The 12,331-nt window shown below is 40.1% G+C and overlaps 1 protein-coding gene across 1 annotated transcript in view; it reads right to left on the bottom strand.

Moving 5' to 3' along the window:
* Window positions 1–12,331, bottom strand: part of PAK5 (p21 (RAC1) activated kinase 5) — a 292,513-nt gene that overhangs the window by 59,010 nt on the left and 221,172 nt on the right. The gene's annotated exons all lie outside the window — the stretch shown is intronic.

The raw sequence follows: 12,331 nt of genomic DNA on the forward strand, positions 1-12,331 counted from the left end.
CTATGAATTTGCCTATTCTTAGTCCCTTATATAAATGGATTCATACAATATTTTGTCCCTGTGTCTGGCATATTTCACTTAGTATAATGTTTTCAAAGTTCATCCCTGTTGTAGCATATGTCAGAATTTCATTCCTTTTTAAGGATGTATAAATAATATTCTCTTACATGTATATGCCGTCCTTTTTTATCCTTTCATCTGTTGATGGATTACCTTTTGGTTATTGTGAACAATGCAGCTTGAACATAGTGTACAAATATCTGAGTCCCTGTTTTCAATTCTTTTGGGCATATAGCAATAAGTGGAATTGCTAGATAACTTCTGAGGAGCCACCAAACTGCACAGCAGCTGCACCATATTACATTCCCACCAGCAATGCATGAGGGTTCCAATTTCTCCACATCCTTGAAACATTTATTTTCTATTAAAATAATTTTTAAAATAAAGCTATCTTAATAGATGTGAAGTATTAGCTCATGGTGGCTTTGCTTTGCATTTCATTTCCCCAGTGACTAGTAACATTGGGCATTTTTTTCAAGCACTTATTTGCCATGTGTATATCTTCTTTGGAGAATGTCTCTTCAGGTTCATTGCCCATTGTTGAACTGAGTTGTTTATTTTTGTTGTTGAACTTTTGTAGTTCTTTATGTACTCTGGATATTAACACCTTATCATATATTTGACTTGCATATATTTTCTCCCATTCTGTGGCTTGTACAAAGTTTTCAATTTTGATAAAGTCCAATGTATTTTCTTTTGGTGCCTGTGCATTTGGTGTCATAGGCAAGAAATCATTACCAAATCCAATGTCATAAAGCTTTCCCCCTATGTTTTCTTCTAAGAGTTTTATAGTTTTAGCTTTTATGTTTAGGTCTTTGCTTCATTTTGAGTTAATTCACGTATATAGTGTACAGTAAGGGTCCGTCTTCATTCTTTTGCATGTGGATATCATCCATTTTTCCCAGTACCATTTGTTGAAAGTCTTGTCCTTTCCCTGATGAATCATCTTGGCACCCTTGTCTAAAATCATTTGACCATATATAGTAGGGTTTGTTTCGGAGCTCGATATTCTCTCTAGATGTTTATCATGTTGTCAGCTTTGGTTTTTATTGCTGTTTTATAGTAAGGTTTGAAATCAGAAAGTATGAGCCCTTCAACTTTGTTCTTTTTGAAGAATATTTTGGCTATTCAGGGTCCCTTGAGATTTCATATGAATTTTAGGATGGTATTTCTGCAAAGAAACACCATTGAGATTTTGATATGGATTGCATTGGATCTACAGATAACTTTGAGTAGTTCTGTCATCTTAACAATATGAAGTCTTTCAATCCATCAACACAGGATGTCTTTCCATTTCTTAGTCCCCTTTAATTTCTTTCAGTCATGTTTTGTAGTTTTGAATGTGTTTTAAGTGCCTTGGAGTGCTTTGTTACACAACTTTATTTGTGATAATAGATGACGGACCCTTTTATTGATGATATTAGTCCAGGCCACGGACTCTAAACCTACTGATTTCTTCACTGGCTAGAAAACTCCCAGCAAGGGATTTAACCTTTCCTGTTTGCAAAACAGATTGTCAGGGGAACTGTTTCTCCCCCGTCCTCATGTTTCCATGAAGGGACTTCCACTGGAATAATGCTTTGTTCTCTCTTGCCTCCCCTACTCACTTGTCTGCATGTGACAGGGAGCATGACTTATCTGACAGGGGAGAAAGGATAAGGTCTAGGGCACATGCACGGCTTAAGAGCCCTTCTCTTCCTCTTTCTGCACAGTCTTGTATATTCTTGCTGCATGGCTTGTGTTTTCCTCTACTTCCATGTGGCAAAGAGCCAGAACTTGTCTTCCAGAGGTCAGAAGTCCCACTCTGACCCAGTACTGGCAGGTGATGAATGCTTGTGGAAGTGATTCTACCTACAGCAGGTTGGGTCAGTATCAGCTTTGCAGAGCTCTCTCTTATATTTAAACTGGAGGGTGAGGTGGAAGTGTGTATTGTACGAGGCCTCATTAGTAGATGGGGCTTCACAACCATAAAGCTGATAGGTGGATCTCAACCTATCTTTCCCAGTCTAAATACAAGGGAGAGTCTGCAAAGATATTCACATTGCCCCAACCCCACGTGCAAGTTAATAATTTGAATCAGTCCTGGAAGTGAAATAGAATTCAGGAATTGGAGGAAGGAGGTGTTGTGAGTGGAATGTTGGGGGTAAGAAATAAGGAGAAAAATGGTCCAAAATGGAAAGGATGGATTCTGTTACAATCAAGTTACTCTTTAATCACCCACTATGTGCAATCCTCTATCTCTTGCTTTTAATCTTCCCAACAGCCCTAGGAGGCAATTATTATTCTGTCTCATTTTACAAATGAGAAAAGAGAAGTTATAATGATTGTCCAAGGTTCTATAGCTTGTTAATGCTTGTAGTAGACTGAAATATTGTTTTAATTCTTTACCCCCATCCCTGTAATGATTATAAATTCAACCCTTTGCATGTAACTTTTTCGTGCTTCCCAGTAGAGTATGTGGAGTAGACAGCCCTGATGCATTGACTTTGAGTTGGACATGTGTCTTGCTTTGGCTGTTGGAATGTTGGTGAATGGACACAAGCAAAGGCCTCTATGTTCTTGCATGGTTTGGCTTGGTTCCTTGAGTTCTTGCCATCTTCCCTGAGAAGAACCAGACCTGAGCACTTGTTCATCCAAGAGTCATCCCAAGAGGCATCCTGAACAGACTTGAACCCAACCTAAAACCTAAAGCTGAACAATAATGAATGTCAACTACAATTTGATATATAGCGGAGTACAGCATTATGAATAGAGACAGTGGAAACGTAATGGCTCTGTGCGATGTCAGAGGGATAATGGATGGGGGGAGGGGAGTTGACACTGTGTGAGGGATTTAAATGATAAATGTCTAACTATTACATTGTTTTGTGCACCTGAAACTAATACAAAACAAAAACAAAAAACCTGCAGCCAACTTCAGCTGTCCTGAAGCTTGAAGCAGAGAGCCAATTGAAGCAATCTGCATACCCATGAGCAAGAAAAATAGATGTTTGTTGTTTTAAGCCATTACATTTTGGGGGTTCTTTGTTATGCAGCATTTTCCCACCATAGTTGACTAATAACAGTGCTGAAGTCAGGATTAATTTCCTGGAATGTCTGAATTCAGAACCCTTGCTCCTAATTTCCCTAATATACAATCTAAAGAATAACAATGTCCACGACTAGCCCTATTGTACCCCTTCCATGTCTGGGGTGAACCTACTATAGATGCTTACCTGCCGTGCAGCAATCATCTTTGTGGATAGAGCTTTAGGCTGATTGTCAACCAGGTCCTGAGAATCTAAATGTTCCTTCTGCACTTCATTTTATTCTTATCATTTTGCACTGCAGGATTTTTCCGTGCTAGATTGGTAGCTGAAAAAGCTTGGTTTACATGCAACATTTGACAGAGCTGAGAGTCAGAGCTGCTCCAAATCAGTCAAATGTGAGCATCTGAGCAAAACACATATCGTCCCCGCTTTACCAAACTAAAGTTGGGTTTCCTCTGAGGGAATAATTTGAGCTTAATCCAAGGAATTCCTCATCTTGCCTGAGTGTATATTTATAGAGTTTTTCCAGGCAAAAATACCCACTTAATCTAGTCTTTAACCAGAAAGTAACACAACAAAACAAAAAGTAATCATGTATCATCAGTCATGCATTTTAGTTCCTATTCCTCTAAATCACAGATGGTTGAGACAGAGGTGTCTCAGATGGGAAAGCCAAGTTGATTTACTTTGCCCCATTTTGTCTTGGCACAGAACCCAGGAAGCTGGGTGGGACCAACTTCAACACAGAAACATAGTAAAGCATAGCAAACTGGTAGGTACAGTGGCCTGGAGAAAACAGATCATAGATGCCTCTAAACAGAAAAGCAGCCAAATCTACACGCTACCTGTCCAATGACAAAATGGCTTTCTGGGTAGATGGAGCTCTTAGGGAGAGATAAAACATTTGGCCTCTCCTGGGAAGTGCCTCTAAATAGAGAGGGAGGACACGTAAGCAACAGCCACCTTTACCTGGTGGGGAGGAGGTGGCCACCCATTTTCTTGACACGATCAACACCATCTCTATTTTCTTCCTCCAGCTTCTGCGAATCCCTTCTCCTTAAGCCACCTCGTTCTCCAAAGGCTTCCGTTCTGCTCTGCTCTAGTCACAGAATGAACACCTCCTGGCACCTAAGGGTTTTGACCTCTCCCTGGCTAGTCTCGAAATCACCCAGGGCTTCTGCCCCAAAGGAAAATTCATGACTCTCTCTTCACATTGTTCTTCTAGACCAGTTAATGCCCTCATGCACACTGGTCAGCCAAACTGTCTGGATCCATATTTCATGACTGCGCCTTCCTGTCTCCAGCTTCTGGATTCAAGTTGTTTTTCTAGATTTATGGATAACATTATAGTGCTTTCAATGTGCTACACACTGTTTAAAGTTCTCTCTCTCTCTCTCTCTCTCTCTCTCTCTCTCTCTCTCTCCCCCTTTCCTTCCTCTCCTTTCTTCCCCCCTTCTGTTTTTCTCTCTATGCTTAATCTTTATAACAATGGTATGAGGTCTGCACTATTATAATCCCCATTTTACAGATGTAGAAACTGAGGCCTCAGCCAATAAGTAAAAATGTTGTGTATCTGAAACAAACCCATCTGACTGCACAATCCATGTCTTAGCCAGCACATCCATACTGCCTTTTTCTGTTGTTGTTGTTGTTGTTTTAAATGTTTATCACTGGGAGTTGTGTTAAGGGCTTTATATCAATTCTCAAATTTAATCCAATCGACAACCCTAGAAGATTGGCAGATTTATTATCACCATATGAGATGAGGAAACTGAGGTATGCAGAAGGTTAAGCAACGCAGTCAAGGTCACACAGCAAGTGTAAATGGAGGACCAGGTTTCTTTAGATCCAAAGTTTTTGCTCTTAAACAGTTATAACTCTCTATTCAAAACTGTTGTATCCAAACTTGGGCATCGGATGGATCCTCCTGTTTTGTGAGCCTATCAGATCCGATCTGCTCTGCCCCTTTGCCACCCACACACCAACACCACCTCTTCCTCCTCTCTCCACTTGAAGGGAAGAGAAAGAGATGCCTGGTCGTTTTGACAGTTTTCCTCCCTCATAGGGGCACTGAGTGCTAAAGGACAGGCATTCTGTGGGAGGGAGGAAAAAAACCTAGAGCTGGTACAGCTAACCACCGGGGTATAATCTGGAATGTTCCCTATTCAGAAGTGTTAGGTATCCCGTTACAGGGAATCACCCAGAGGACAGGTGTTCTAATTTGGGTTCTACTGAAAGCTCACTCTGAGGAAGGACTTTAGTGCAAGTTCTTTATTTGGGAGTAGATTCCAGGAAGCCACACGAGAGACTGAGGAAAGTGCAATGGAAATGAGAGAAATCCCAAATGGGTGCGTTAATGAGCTGACCACTTGGGTAACGGGCTCAGTCAGGCAGGGGACCCGCTGAGGATGCATGTACAATGCACATCAGCATTATCCCATGAAGGGACAGGGAAGTGAAGGCGTTTACCCAACAACTTTCTTCCCTTATTTGTTAACGTCACCTCTGGGGGCATAGAGGCATTAATGCCCTGGCATTTCTGGGCTGACCTGTCACATCAGAGAAAAACCTTGGACACAGATCACGAGATCAGTGCACCAACGCTGCAGGTGAACTGAGGGGAGATCGGGGGATAGGAAAACAGGCATCATGTGACTGCTATTGGGGACTCTGCATATAAATAGATGTAAGTTTAAATATCTGTTTTGCCACCTGTGAACTATGAAGCCTAACACAAATTGCAGAAGCCTGTCTTTAAGCATCAGATTCCTTGTCTGCAAAAGAAAGATAATGACATGTTGCATGATTGACTGGAGAGAGGATCAAGTGAGACAGAGTATGTGTTAGCAGCTGGGACAGTGCCAGGGACAGAGTGGGCCATTACTGTTCCTTCCCCATTGGGTGACAAGTGGAGAGAGTGTGGACAGGCCAGACCATCAAAGGTGTGTCCACGAGTGCCAGTCTCTGCTTAATGTTCTGGAGGTGTTTGTTGAACGAATAAGGAAATAAAAGGCCCCAAATCTGGATGGTGGCCTGGGAGGGACAATGAAAACAATTGTACATGGTGGCCTGGATAAGGATGAATCTCAACATCACAACGTTGACTGAAAGCAGCCAGGGAAAATAAAGCAAATTCTGGACCATTACATTAAAGTGAAGTTCAGAAACTGGCAAAATCGATAGTGGATAGTGGTTACCTTTGGGGGTGATTAAGAATGGACGTGGGCACAGGTGGGCATTTGGCAGAGTACGAGGTATGGATTAAAATGTAGTAATTCTTGATCTACTGTGTTCTGTTGATGAAAATGTGGTGGGTTGTTCACTTATGATTTGTGCACATTTCTGTATATATGTGAAATGTCAAAACTTTTAAAAAATGGAAGGGGGCTATGTCAGCCTTGTTTCCTATACATTTCTAGGGCTTGCATCCCCAATAAATAATAAATACAGAGATGCCAAGAGTTAATTTCCATCTATGTGCATCAGGAACAAAAACTTAAGAAATCCAAGCCTTTTAAGAAAATCAACTATACTTCGGGATATGAAAACCTTTTGCCGATGACTGTTTTAAAAATGAAGGCCCATGTTTCATATTCTCAAACCACCTCCCCCTTATTAGTTACAAAGGGGAAAAGAGGGACCTTAGTCTGGCAGACACCACCTTCATTGAGTGATAAAAGTGTGTGTGTGCCACCAGCAATGGGACACATCAAAACTGACCAGATACAATGGGAAGACCCAGTATCACATCTCTGATAGGCCTGCAAATGCACATGACCGGAACCCAGTTCGAAGGAAGCAGCAGACAAAACCAAATCGAGGGATATTCTACAAAATGACTGGCTGTACTCATCAGAAGTGTCAAGGTCAAGAAAGACAAAGTAAGGCCGAGGACCTGCTCCAGACTCAAGGAAACTAAAGAGACATGACAACTAAATGCAACATGCGATTTTCAACTGGATTCTTTTGCTAGAAAGGCCATTATTGGGATACTGGAGAACCTTACTGGGGCCTGATGATTAAATGGCTACAAAGTATTAGTGTCAATCTCCTGATGTAATGGTGGCATGTGATTATATAGAAGATGCTCCTCTTTAACTAGGAAATCACACTATGTTGTTTGAGTGCGAATGAGCATTGATTGGGCTGACATCTTAATCTCAATAGATTCAGGACAAAAAGGTTATTTATGGCACTTACAACTTTTCTGTAAATGTGAAATTATTAGAAATAAAAAATGAAAAGTAAAGGAGTTTCCATGAATGCTTTAGCCAAGAGGATTCCTGGTCTCAGAGGATAGCCAAACAGTGCTCCTTCCTGGAGTGGATTTAAATTGATCAGCAAACCTCAGTTGTTTCTAGGCAGGATGAGGTGTTCAGACACCCTTGATCCCAAGGAATGTCTTTTTATTTGATATTCAGTCTCATTTGCAAAAATCAGAGGAAACATATTTTAAATATCAAATATTTTCTGCAAAACCTGACAGGGTATTTTTAAAAAGAGAAATGTGTGAGTAATGGGCACATATTCTCAAATTAAAACAAGATTAATAGGGGGACTCTAAAATGAATTCATTTATAGGAAGCTGCTGAAACACCATTTGAATCATTCAGATTAAATTTACGTTGCTGGACCGGTCCCCTTCCAATGTGTTCTATTAACAGTGGTAGATTGGTCCTGACAACCCTAATAAATTAAACTGTCCAGCTGCTACTCCTTCATCTGATACCACTGGTAATAGCAACAAGAATGAAAGAGGAGAAAGGGAAAACTCTAGCAAGGGAGCATATGCAATGTGATGGAGAATAAAGTGAGGTATCTGCAAAATTAGCAAATTTAAGGATGGCTCTTCACCATGTTATATGCACTATCTGGAAAGTATGAATTCCATCCCCTTCCCAGGACCAGAGCAAGGCTTCCCTTCGCAGCCAGATACCAGGCTTTGTGTAACTAGGAACTGGCAACCTCGTGATGCTGTGGGGCTGGGGGAATTCTGCTCTACGTGGTCTCTAGGAACGCAGAGGGACCTGCCTTCATGTCCCCATTTCCAGGCAGCTCATTAGTTGGCCTTCGGGTAGCGTCTGAGCCATGAGAATGAGTCAAATGAAGAGGTCACCTGCACTCGGAGCCCATTTATGTCACCCTAAGCAACAGAGCTAGCGACACCACCTTTCAAATTGATGGGAATCAGAGATGTCACAGTTTAACTTTGTGTAGGAGATCACATATCCAAGCTCAGGGCAAAGCCTAGGTGTGAAAACACTGATATTTTCCAGATAAAGACACCAAAAGGGGTTGAACGAGCACAGATGGAAACCATTCCTTTCCTTCTGCAAGGCAGGCGTTCATGGTGGGGGGTTGCAATGGGCAAATGGGCTGAGGTCCCTGAACTCTGAGGCCAACCCCCAGCCCCCAGAGGTCAAAGCTATCAGAGGCAGGGACATCAGAGTTTGTCTGCATTCGGTCACTGGACATGCTCCACTGAAAGATTTTACATTAACAAAACAAGAATACGTTAAAAATGTTTAATTTTGGATTTTTTTTTATTCTAGGAATTTGGAAACTGTGGCCCTATATTAGCTGGTGGATCTTTGACATAGACAGTATATCTTCCTGTTTAAAATTCAAATGAATCCTCAAAAAATGTCCTAAATGAAATAGAAACACAGACAAGACAGATCGATAGTAACACATTTATATCCAGTCCACAGAAGGTTTATAATAAGCACATGACGGTGGAAGACGTAAAATGTCAGATGGCAATTTTCTCTTGAGAAAGCCAAGTGTAGTAGGTTTTGTTTTCTTTTAAAATTAGACATAGCTATTGTTTTGTAAGAAACATACATATTTCCAAAAGACTCAAGTCTGCCCCCTGGTGTTGAATATAGATAAAAGCAACTGCGGCTACTTAAACGCATTTTATTAAAGTACCTTGCAGATTAAGGCTAAAACCACTACTGTGTATGGTGAACTACTAAAGTCCACAGTTGTTTTTGCAATGAATGTATTCAGAACCAGACTAGCCAATATGAAGGATATTACCCCGTGCCCTCCTGATAATCAGACTATTATTGAACACCTACCTTATATGCTGCCTCAGGTAAAGTTTGAACGTGGCTTCGCACACAGAGTACTTGCTATCAGTTATGCCTGTTGTACTTTCTGACTTTCTTAAACGAAATTGCTGGGCATGGGGGTAGGGTGGTGACGTTACGTCTTTCCCCCAACTGGAGAGCCAACTTGCACAGTGCAGTGTGCGGGCAGCATTTTTACCTAGAATCATATATTTAATACATTTAACTTAATAGAATACAGGAGATATGACTGATATTTGAATTATAAATAGACAAATATAAGGTGCTGGCATATTTACAAGATCCTAAGGAATTTCCTCTTCTAGTAATTTCCCCTTTGGCTTTTGTAGCAGACACTGTAGATAATCTGCTCGGACTCACTGGCTCTGCTTTACTGTTCCCATATATTTCTCCCCTGACTTCTGTGTGCTTTGCTTCTAACAACCTGATCCTGTCACTCATTTTTGAAGGACTGTCCTTCAGCAAGGATTCTTCAACATTCGAAATTCAATTAATGTAATTCATCACATCAACAAGTGAAAGAAGAGAAGTCACACGATCACATCATATCACCCACACACGATAAAAAAAACTCTCAGCAAATGAGGAATAGGGGGATCTTCCTTAACCTGATAAAGAACAGCTACAGAAAACTTAAAGCTAACATCATATTTAATGGTGAGAAACTAGAAGCTTTCCTGCTAAGATCAGAAACAAGGCAAGGATGTCCCTTCTTACTACTCCATTTCATTATCTTAGTGAAGTCCCAGTAATGAAATAAGTAAATAAAAGGTATACTGATTGGGAAGGAATAAAACCAAAAAACTGTTAACAGATGACATGATTGTCTTTGCAGAAAATCCACCCCCTCAAAAAAAAACCCAAAAACCACCACCAACAAAAAACCCCTCCCAGGTTGCAGGGTATATGGTTAATATGCAGAAGTCAGAAATCAGTCGATTTCCTAGATACCAGCAATGAACGAACAAGTAGAATTTGAAATTAAAAACACCATCCCATTTACATTAGTATTCTCTAAAATGAAGTACTTAGTATAAGTCTAACAAAATTAGTACTAGATCTATATGAGGAAAACTATAAAACTCTGATGAACATACAATGCAATATACAGATGATGTACTATAGAACTGTATACTTGAAATCTATATGATTTTATTAATCAATGTCACCCCAATAAATTTAATAAAAATTAAAAAAAAACATTGATGAAAGAAACAGAAAAACAAATAAATGAGATATCCCATAATCATGGACGGGAAGACTCAATATTGTCAAGATGCCAGTTTTTCCCAACTTGATCTACAGATTTAATGCAATCCCAGTCAAAATCACAGCAAGTTATTTTGTGGATATTGACAAACTAAAGTTTATATGGAAAGGAAAAGGCCCTGAATAGCCAACCCAATTTGACGGAGAACAAAGTCAAAGGACTGACACTACCTGACCCCGAGACTTACTATAAAACTACAGTAACCAAGACAGTGTATTTGCTAAAGAATAGGAAATGGATCAATGGAACAGAATAAAGAGCACAGAAATAGACCCTATAAATATAATCAAATGATCTTTGACAAAAGACAGTACGATGAAGCAAAGATACTCACTTCAATAAATGGTGCTTGAACAATTGGACATCCGTATGCAAAAAATTAATCTAGACACAAACCTTTACATCCTTCACACAAAAAAAACACCTCAAAATATATTGTAGACCTAAATGTAAAATGCAAAACAATAAAATTCCTAGAAGCCGACATAGGGAGACAACTACATGACCTTGAGTATGGAGATGACTTTTTAGATACAAAACCAAAGGCACAATCCATGAAAGAAATAATTGATAAGCTGACTTCATTAAAATTAAAAATAAAATAAAAACTTCTGAAAAGTACACTGTTGAAAGAATAAGAAGACAAGCCACAGCCTGGGAAAAAATATTTGCAAAAGACACATCTGACAAGAGACTGTTATCTAAAACACACACACACACACACACACACACACACACACACACACACACACCCCACTCTTAAAATGCAACAATAAGGCAACAACCCAATTAAAAAATGGGTCAAAAATCTTAGCAGACACCTAAGCAAAGAATAGAGACAGATGGCAAATAAGCATCTGAAAAGATGCTCAGCATTTCAGGTCATTAGAAAATTGCAAATTAAAACAATGAGACACCACTACACACCTTTTAGAACGACCAAAATCCATAATACGAACACCACCACATGCCGATGAGACTGTGAAGCGGCAGGAACGCTCACACACTGCTGGCGGGAAGGCAAAATGGGCCAGCCACTTGGGAAGACAGTTTGGCGGTTCCTTCTAAAACTAACTATACTTTTACCCTATGATCCAGAAATTTATGTGCACGCAAAATCTGCCCATGAATATTTATAGCAGCTTTATTTATAATTACCAAAACTTGGAAGCAACCAAGATGTCCTTCAATAAGTGAAAGGATAAACTCTGGTACATCCAGACATTGGGATACTATTGAGCTATCAAGCCCTGAAAAACATAGAGGAAACTTAAGTGCACATTACTGAGTGTAAAAAGCCAATATGAAAAGGCTACATACAGTACTATTCCAACTATATGACATTCTGGAAAAGGCAAAACTATGAAAACAGTAGAATGATTTAGTGGTTGTCAGGGGTTAGGAAAGGAGGGATGAATAGGTGGAGCACAGAGGGTTTTTAGGGCGGTGAAACTATTCTGTATGATATGATACTTGTGGCTACATGTCATCCACTTGTCCAAATCCATAGAACGTAAAACACCAAGTGTGAATGCCAATGTAAACTACTGACGTTGTGAGGTGATGATGCGTCAGTGTGGGTTCACGTACTGTAACACATGTACCACTGTGGTGAGGGATACTGATAGTGGGGGAGGCTGTGTAAAGGCAATGGGGTGCCTGGGAAGTCTTTGTCCCTTCTGCCCTTCTGCTCAGTTTTGCTGTGAACCTAAAACTGCTCTAAGAAGAGTCTATTAAACAACAACACAAAAAACAGATGGCAGGCTAGATTTCGCCAGTAGGTCATAGTGTGTGGATTCCTGGCCTAGACCCTTTGTTGAAGGAATAAATGAAAGAATATCAAAGTGTGTTTCAGTTATTGTTGCTACATAATAAGT

This window comes from Rhinolophus sinicus, chromosome 13 (assembly GCF_057876585.1).
Source record: "Rhinolophus sinicus isolate RSI-liver-muscle chromosome 13, RSI-T2T, whole genome shotgun sequence".
NCBI lineage: Eukaryota > Metazoa > Chordata > Mammalia > Chiroptera > Rhinolophidae > Rhinolophus > Rhinolophus sinicus.